Raw genomic sequence first — 8,919 nt, forward strand, 5'->3', positions numbered from 1 at the left:
CTGTGTAGACTACGGAAGTAAAATTCATCGAATTCGCCCTTCACTAGTGCGCAAGCGCATCGCCACGGTACAGCGCGTGCGGCACTAGTCAGTTATGGAAATGAACCTGCGATGAGTAAAATAAAAACATGGGTTAATTGCAGAGCCACTGACCACTAACTTTAACTTAAGGTTTGAGATGTTGAAATGAGGGCAGTCAACTTTCTTTAATTGAGAGTACCATGACGTGCATTAAAAATTAGAACAGAGTACGAAAACAATCAACGCTGGTCCCTACTTTTTAAATCACAAAATTAGTTTGTGTTAAAAAATAAATTTTTAATATAATTTTTTTTTGTTGACCGTACTGAGATTGTCATCCAACTTAGTTTTAATTTGAAAGTAGTATGTAAATAATCTTTATTTACATTATACCGGGTGTAGCCTGTAAACCTGTAACATGTGTATGCAATGTATTGACAAATGCAATTAATACGGCCTCATAAAATCTACTTTTCACTTCTCATGCTCGTAAAGTTAGTGTTTATGCTGGGTCTAGGCGACATAAAATGACTTTTTATGCACTAGTGCATAAAATAAAATCTTCGTCTAAGACCAAGGTAAATTAGGTGTCAACAGCCACAACTAAACAAGTTTCTTTATATTTTTTTAATACATTTTTTATTCATATAAAACTAAAAATCAATCAAATCAATCAAAATAAATCACTAAAATTATAAAAAATAAAATTATATAGTAATGCATGAAAAATAAAATTTACGTAGTGAGTGAACAATTGTTTTCACTGTTGCTATTTCAATTCCTCGCCATCGAAGTGAAAAGCAGAGTGTAAAACTCGAGCATTAAATCCATTTTCCCCTCGACGTGTCTATCCACCCTCACCGTACCGGCTCGGGTGGCTATACGAACGTTTTGGGTAAAATGGCTCGTTTTATGCTCTTGTTGTACAATCTACTAATAATAGATAGTGAACTTTAATGCGTATTTGCGTACAAGGAAGGTTTTTTTTAATTTTTGATCTTTTGAGCACCTGTCTTTGTTGACCGCATTAAATTATAATATAGGTTGTCTTATTTTACCTTGTTTTATTCCATTTTGTTAATTTAATATAGTTGATTAAAAAAAAACAAATATACTTACGTGTCGACTTGACAAAGTCCTCCGTTTCTTTTTCATCCGTTAATAAATTAATTCAATCATATTATTTAAAGTCTGCAAAATCGTATCACAAGTTGTTTATATTGTATAGTGCGACATTAACAAATAGGAAACGTATTGAACTACATTTTTAGTTTTGATACTGATACCTATTTTGTTTTTATAAATATACAATTTTAACTTTCCACCTTTTCCTCACTCTTAAGAGCTCAAATTTTAACATCGTAGTTCGATAAATCATGTCATAATTGTGTCTTTAACAGAAAAAAGTAAATAACAATAGTTGAGAAACTTTGTGAAGTTATAAGTTACTTACCTAACGCAATATAAACTTAAAAAGAATTACCCGTTACGTTTTAAAATTTAACATCAAATTCGTTACAAAGCGGTAGTTAAATTATATTTCCGCGTTACAAATGGAATGTTTGAAAGTAAATATGTGAATAAGCAATGCATGAAACTATTATGTCATCAACGTATACTGGGTTTATAAATTTGTCTAATTTGCAGTTTATTGTCGAAGCGTGTAGAACGACGTATATAAATGTTGTTGTACGTAATAGACCATTTTGATCTACAAACCGTAACGACGTGATAAAACTGGCTTTTTGTTTCTGAACAAAGTTGTAATTGTTGTTCTTGTTTAGTTGTTATTTGCTCATCCGAAATACCATTGAATTGGATGTGCTATTGAATAACTTTAGCTGGAATATTAATTCGCATAATTTATTAAAAAAAGAACATAGCGAACGTTTTTAACTACATGGGTTTTCTAACAATTTTGACGTTTGCCGGCTGTAAGCATCTTAAACTAAGTAAAGAAAAATCATCAATATCGGGCTAAAGATTTTAAAAACTCTGGCAGAAGAAAGAAATGCCAATAATTCTATCATAACTAATGAAACTTTTAAATAATGATAACTTTTTAGTTTTTGTCTGAATACTTCCACTTTAAGAGTGCAGAGATAGTAATAAAAGGTGACCGTCAACAGTGCGGGTGACTCACAATTATAATACTTGCGTTAATCATCTGTTTAAACAATAATGACGCCATTCAAAACATACACTGAAGGGAAAACATTACTACTCACAATACTCGTCGGTATTACGATTTGAGTATTACTCAAAAAATAGACCAAGTGCGAGTTGGTCTTGCGCATTGTGGGTCCTGTTCAAATTTGTAGCTATCTCTGAATACCCAGTGTCCAAAGCAAAATATTTATCTTTTGATTGCGTACACTTAGAAGTTTGATTTTTTATTGCTTCAAGTATCAAGATGTGACCTGAGTATTCAATATGAATTTCAGCTTGATTCCTCTACGCGTTCCTAAGAAGAAGGACCTCGGCAGATGGACATACAGCAGAAAAATGGACAAGAGAGTGATTCCATAAGGGATTCATTTTTCCCTTTTGCTTACACTTGGCCCTTTTTTAACCCCCGACGCAAAAAGAGGTGTGTGTAAAGTGTTACAAGTTTTACCGCTATGTGTATGTGTGTGTGTGTGTGTGTGTGTGTGTGCGTGCGTGCGTGCGTGCGTGCGTGCGTGCGTGTGTGTGTGTGTGTGTGTCTGTATGTCTGTGGCACCGTAGCTCTTAAACATGTGGACCTATTTGAATGAGGTTTTTTTTATTTCAAAGCAGGTTTTCTAGCAATTCTTCTTAGACATGTTTTATCAAACGCGTTTCAGCCGTTTCAAGATCATCAGCTCTTTCGTTCACTACGGTAGGAGTCTTAGACGCATAATGGGTATTTACTTTACTTTCAAACATATTTGGGACCTAAAATTTGAAACACCCATGTATGCTATATAACTATGCAAGACTATGGAATTCTCGGCCTGATGCTGCAGCCAGGATATTATAATAATTATGCACTACCTAGCTGTTGCACGCGACTTCATCTGCAAAGAATTCGTTTATCCCTATCCCGCTGATTTCCCACAAAATTAGCCTGAGTTTTTTTCGGGCGTTTTTTTTTAATTGCGTTTTTTTGTGTCGGGGGTTTTTTTTAATTTTCAATTTATATATAAGTAATTTATAATATCTTCATTTCTATAAATGTGAGATTTATAGTATCTGAATAGTGAATTAGAAATTAGGTCATTCACGAAACATAGCAGAGTATTTTATAGCTCCGTCATATATTTTGCTCTCAACTCGTGTATGAATGTTGTCGTTATTCATACAAATCTGTTATCATTGTGGACATAAAATATTTGTAGAGCTCGTAATTTGTTAAGAAACCTTGAAGTGCTTTAAAAGTGTTACAAATTTACCTTTGCCGGTGAGGAAAATCCGAACCAGTGCAACACAGTAATATGTATTTATACCGACGTATGATACAAGTGGTGCTTACGGTGACATCTTTAAATTTGTCAAGCCATATTTCAGGATCATGGGCAGGAATATTTTTGCGTCTTGGTCAGCAAACTATTTTTTATTACCTACTTTACACAGTGAAAGATAATGTAAAGCAGAGGTCTAGTGTTGTGTTAATGTAATATTTAAAGGTAATTTGTTATTTATTTTAGGTTTACTACATAGTTTACCTTTGATTTAGACATTTTTTTCAGTTATTGCAACTGTAACCTGAATATATGTTAATATAATTCAGAATCAGATAAATCCAGAAGAACAAATGAGAAAGTAATTAAAAGCAAAATCTTGCTGTTTAATTTCATCACGTTTATGTGTTTTAATTCAAACTTTTTTTCTATCAACTTATTGATTTTATTTAATCTAAAAAGCATCAAAGTAACCTAATACATTACATACATTAGTATTTCAGCACAACATACGTAAAAAGTCGTCGAACATCGTAAATATTCTTTATTCATACCATTAGCAAACAATAGGCTTTTTTTTTTCAACAAAAACCACAACACTCGCAAAACCGAAAATGTAAACCTAGCAAAACAATGTTGTGATGATGTAGATATTTATCTACATTATCACAACATTATGGAAATTTCAACACAATTCCCTTTACTTAAGTCTCAAAACACAGTCGACCTTCTGTCGCCTGATCTCTAACCTCTAGATATAACCTTATAACTAATTACAATCATTAATGTACCACGTAATGACAATGACGTGTTTGACATGCCTTCCTTCCTAATCAGTGATCACACACACTAATTGATTTCGACAATGCTGTATTACTAATTATAGATGTGTGAGAAAGGTGTCAAAACTATGTCAGTTATGCACAGTTAATTCCGTACTATCGGTACTAATATAAAACGTGCGGAAGTAATTCTGTCTGTCTGTTACGTTACGTTGAATTTCTTGCCGGCTTCTTCTCAGCAGAGAACCACCACTAGTTTTTTTAAACTAGTGGTAGGTAGATTTTTATTTGACATTCAACTTGCAATTTTAGTAATAATAAATCGATGGTATGGTTTTATCAAGAGCAGCGGATGCTGAACGTTGCACTAAAGTTATTATTTTCAAGAAAATAACTTTTTTTTATTACTACTGTTGACTGCGATTTGGTTTCATTATAAGATACTAATTTATGTATAAACTAAAAGTAAAAAAATACAAAGGTCTCGGCCCTGAATACAACTTTGTTCCATTCGGGGTTGAGACCTTAGGTCCGTGGGGGCCCAGCGCAAAAAATATTTTTTCACACCTCTCCTTCAGAAAAGTAACTTTCCTCCCTGACGAGAGGGAGCAAAGTGAAACTTTTCTGTTCAAGGCTTTTCTAAGTATTTTATTGCCATTTTTTGAAGTTGATAATTGTAAAGCCACACCATTTTCTATGCTGGTTGTTCTTTAATAATGTTAAGATATTTTTTTTTCAAGTTTCTTAATGCTCGGTGTGAAAAGTTGTATGAGCCACTCGGCGCAAAATTATTTTCATCTTGGTCGTTAACACTTGAATCCCTCATTACGCTCAGGGAATTCAGCAGTATTGTAGTCAATATTGTGATCTCAGCGAGATGATTTGAGTTGACTTATGGACGTAAAATGGCCACATCTGACGGTATTGGCTATAAAAGTGCCACTTAATCTTAATAATGTGACTACTCAAGCCTGGTCTATTTATATGCAAAATTTCCACCAGCACTGAAGCAGAAAGGGGCACATTTCCACCCTTTTTAGTCTAAATGATATTTTATTAGGTGAGATCGAACATGAGTTGCTATCCGTTCGGGTCTGGCTCGCCTCAGGGAGCGCCCTGAAAGCCTCTCTAAATGTTTTATCTTTTACAATGTAACACTTTAATGGAACATTGAGTTAGGGTAAAAAGGTTATTAAAAAGATCGGGTGTTCTGGCATTATGGTAGGAGCTATGTTTAAGTACATTAAATTTTCTTTTTACTTACAAGCTTTTACCTGTCCCGATGTTTGTCATCAAATCTTGCATATTAAATTTGATTCACTTCCCGGTTACCAATTGAGCTGAAATTTTGCATACATGTGTAAATTGCGTGACAATACAATAATGTGGTAGTAACATTTGGTAGTCTGGCCAGGATCGTCTCCGCAGGACGGAACTCTTCAACGGTTAATGGCATTGACTTGAAATTTGGTACGCAAATGTAGTTTGGGACACAATGCAAGAGCGCATTCAACAAAGGTACAGTCAGCAAAAAAAGGCTTAAATCAAAAATGTTTTTTTTTAGCAAAACTTACATATTTGCAATAGAGATTCTCGTACTACTAAATTGCTCAGAGTCTGTGACCCATTTCTTCCCGTGGGTGTTAAAAAAGGTGACTAAGGGACCTAACATGAAAATGGACAGCAGCTACTCTGGACTACTCCAGACTCAAGCACTGTGGTGTGGAAGGCAAAGGAATACCACCACACTATTTTCCCAACACTGGGACTTATGATGCCACAGATAAACACACATACATAGATCAAAATGTATCAAGTGCTCAAACTTATAATACCCCTTTTTGCGTGTTGGGTATAAAAAGAGCCGGCCTTATCCGCTGAAGCTACAAACTTGAAAGATTTACCTTGAGTGTCGAATTTAACATAGAAAGGAATTTTCGAAATCATCTTGGAACAGGGAACTAGTATTTTTTATTCTTTCCCTGTGCCGAATCCGCGGCCCTGGCTATTCAAAACAAAACAGCTTAAGCAGGAACTCAGCAAAAATCACGCCAAAAAAACTATGACTTCTAATGCGTTGCGCACGCAGGTACCTACTTGATTCAAGACGGCAATGTCAAGATCATCTTGTAGGTAAAACGAGTAGGAAATCTTAAACCGCGTCACAGCAAGCAAGGACATAGTCATTCACGGCTTCGGCCCTGATTACTATCTGTTCACAGCTTGACAACTGCCATTGTTACATAACGAGTGTTTATGCAGGTTTGTTGTAGGATTTAAGTAGGTAGGTAATTAAAAATTTATGAAACTCAATGACACTCTGTAACTGTATACTCAGTAAGTAATAATAAAATATTGTTTGAGATAAGATAGAGTTATGTTTTTATGCCTAATTATATCGCAACAAGGTAGGTGTTCAAAATACAATGGTCAAATTAGTTTTGCCAAATTTAACATGCTCCTGAGCTCTCGGTTTTTTTTGGGTTTGAGTGTTTAAACCTATGTGTTTAATAAAAAATAAACTGTCTGAGTGATTGACTGGCTGACGTCCAGCCAGAACTACTGGTAGTCTGGACTTGAATTTTTAAAAGTACTTCAAATTATTACATGTAACCGAGCACTTAGCATGGATTTTTAAAATTTCAACCTATACTCCAATACATGGGTGAAATAAGACATGAAATGCTCTTTGGAAAATTGAAACTACTAAAACTATAAATTAAATTAAAGTTCATCTAGGTTTTGTCAATAGAAATTAGCGGCATTTTTTTTAAGAACATTTAACATTTAAAAAGTTTAATAAAGGATGACTTGTTTAGGAGATAAGATTAAGGGAGGAGGTGAATTTTCATTAATTCAGGCAAGAACGAGTTAGCTATTTTATAATTTGCTTCATTTTTGATTCAACCAACATATTTTCGAGAAACAAAACAAATTTATTTTACTTTTTAGATGTTATTTCATACATTTTGCAGTCAATAATTTCACGTCGAACCTGCAAACAATCGACATAAGCAAATAATTCCCAAGCTTCAGTTTCGCTTTCATCGTAAAACAAGAGCTCCATAAAATTGAATTAGTATCTAAAATCAACTTATCCAGAGGTAATGGAAACGAAACTCGAACGCCGCAGTAAACGTTGCCTGACAAAACACGGTAAATATTTTTAAATCGATCCAACGAACGTTGTCCACGGAGAAAGTTAAGTAACCACACCGTCTGAATACAAATTTTACAACATTGATTCACAACGGGGCCAGCCACGCTACCAATCCAATCGAAAAGTTTTTCTACGGCTACCGGATAACCCTTGGATTTAATCCATCGGTAATACGAAAATTGATGTAAAAGGTTCAGCCGCACGAGCTTCGTACACGACAACCCGCGGTCCATACGAAGTGTACAACCTCGGGAAAGATTTTCAGATTTTCCGCCAGAATCACGGTCGCGAAGGAGGCGGCCGAAAATAAAGCGTGTTGCGTCAACCAAAGGTTTACATCGAACCGATCTTCGGGATTATTGGAAGCAATTCCGTTCAGAAAGAACTATGGTACGTGATCGGCGTGCAGAATCAATGGCGCGCGTGTGAGGGGCTAAAAAGTGGAAGGAGGGGTAAATTTATCGACAGGTTATTTACCTTTTCATAAAAAAAATCAAATATGAGGTCGGAATAAAAATTTTGTTACAAGACCCGAAGTAAGCCTAGCTTGAGCATAAACATGAGAGTTTAAGACACCTGCACCCGCTTGGCTTGTTGCCTAGGTGTCCTAAGTAGTATTGCGGAAAATAAATATGCAAAGTTTCCATTAAGTTTAAGTGGAAAAAAACGGAAATTTGAATTTTAATGTAAAAATTGTCGCCACCGGTTGCAGTCACAACAATTACCTAACTAGAAGTATTATATTTTATGACTCCTAAAAAAAAATTAAATTAGTAATTTTGTAAAAAATCCAAAGGTGGATCAACGAAAATTAACGTGCTCTCAAAATGTTACGGCAGTCGATGGAGAAATAAAAAAGGAGAACAGATAAAAAAAATCCTAAGCTTATTATGAAGACACATACATAGCTTGCGCTTTGCGTTCGCTCGGTCAATAAAATGCCTAGCTCAATATAACTATCATGCTCATTTTAAGGGTTCCAAATTTATGCCACTGTGTAAATGTTGACTTTATATGAATTATTGAAACATTGTTAGTAATAACATTGATAGCAATTGACGATCGGATAGCTAAAGCCGAGTTTAGATTTGGAAGAAAAATAGTGCAAGTTGTATTACATTGCGAAGCCAACGAGTTTGTATAGTGGTCAATCGAGCGCCGCAATGTAATGCAACTTTAACAAAGTCGTTACTAACCCTGACTACGAAGCTAGCGGTTGCGGGTTCGATCCAAGCGATGATAAATACGAATGTTTTTATTTGAATCTTGGATGTTTGTATGTATTTAAGTATATAATGTATGTCTATATGTTGTCTAGCACCCATAGTACAAGGTTTGCTTAGTTTGGAACTAGGTCAATTGGTGTGATTTTTCCCAAGATATTTTTATTATTAATTTCAAAAACAGTTCTTATGTAAAATATTGCTTTAAAGACATTTAAACTAATTAAAATATCTGTTTTAGTCTCGCAGCAAAATAACAGAACAACAAAATTAATAAATTCTACGTCCCTAACTTGTCAACTTTGGAAATG

This window comes from Choristoneura fumiferana, chromosome 10 (assembly GCF_025370935.1).
Source record: "Choristoneura fumiferana chromosome 10, NRCan_CFum_1, whole genome shotgun sequence".
Lineage (NCBI taxonomy): Eukaryota > Metazoa > Arthropoda > Insecta > Lepidoptera > Tortricidae > Choristoneura > Choristoneura fumiferana.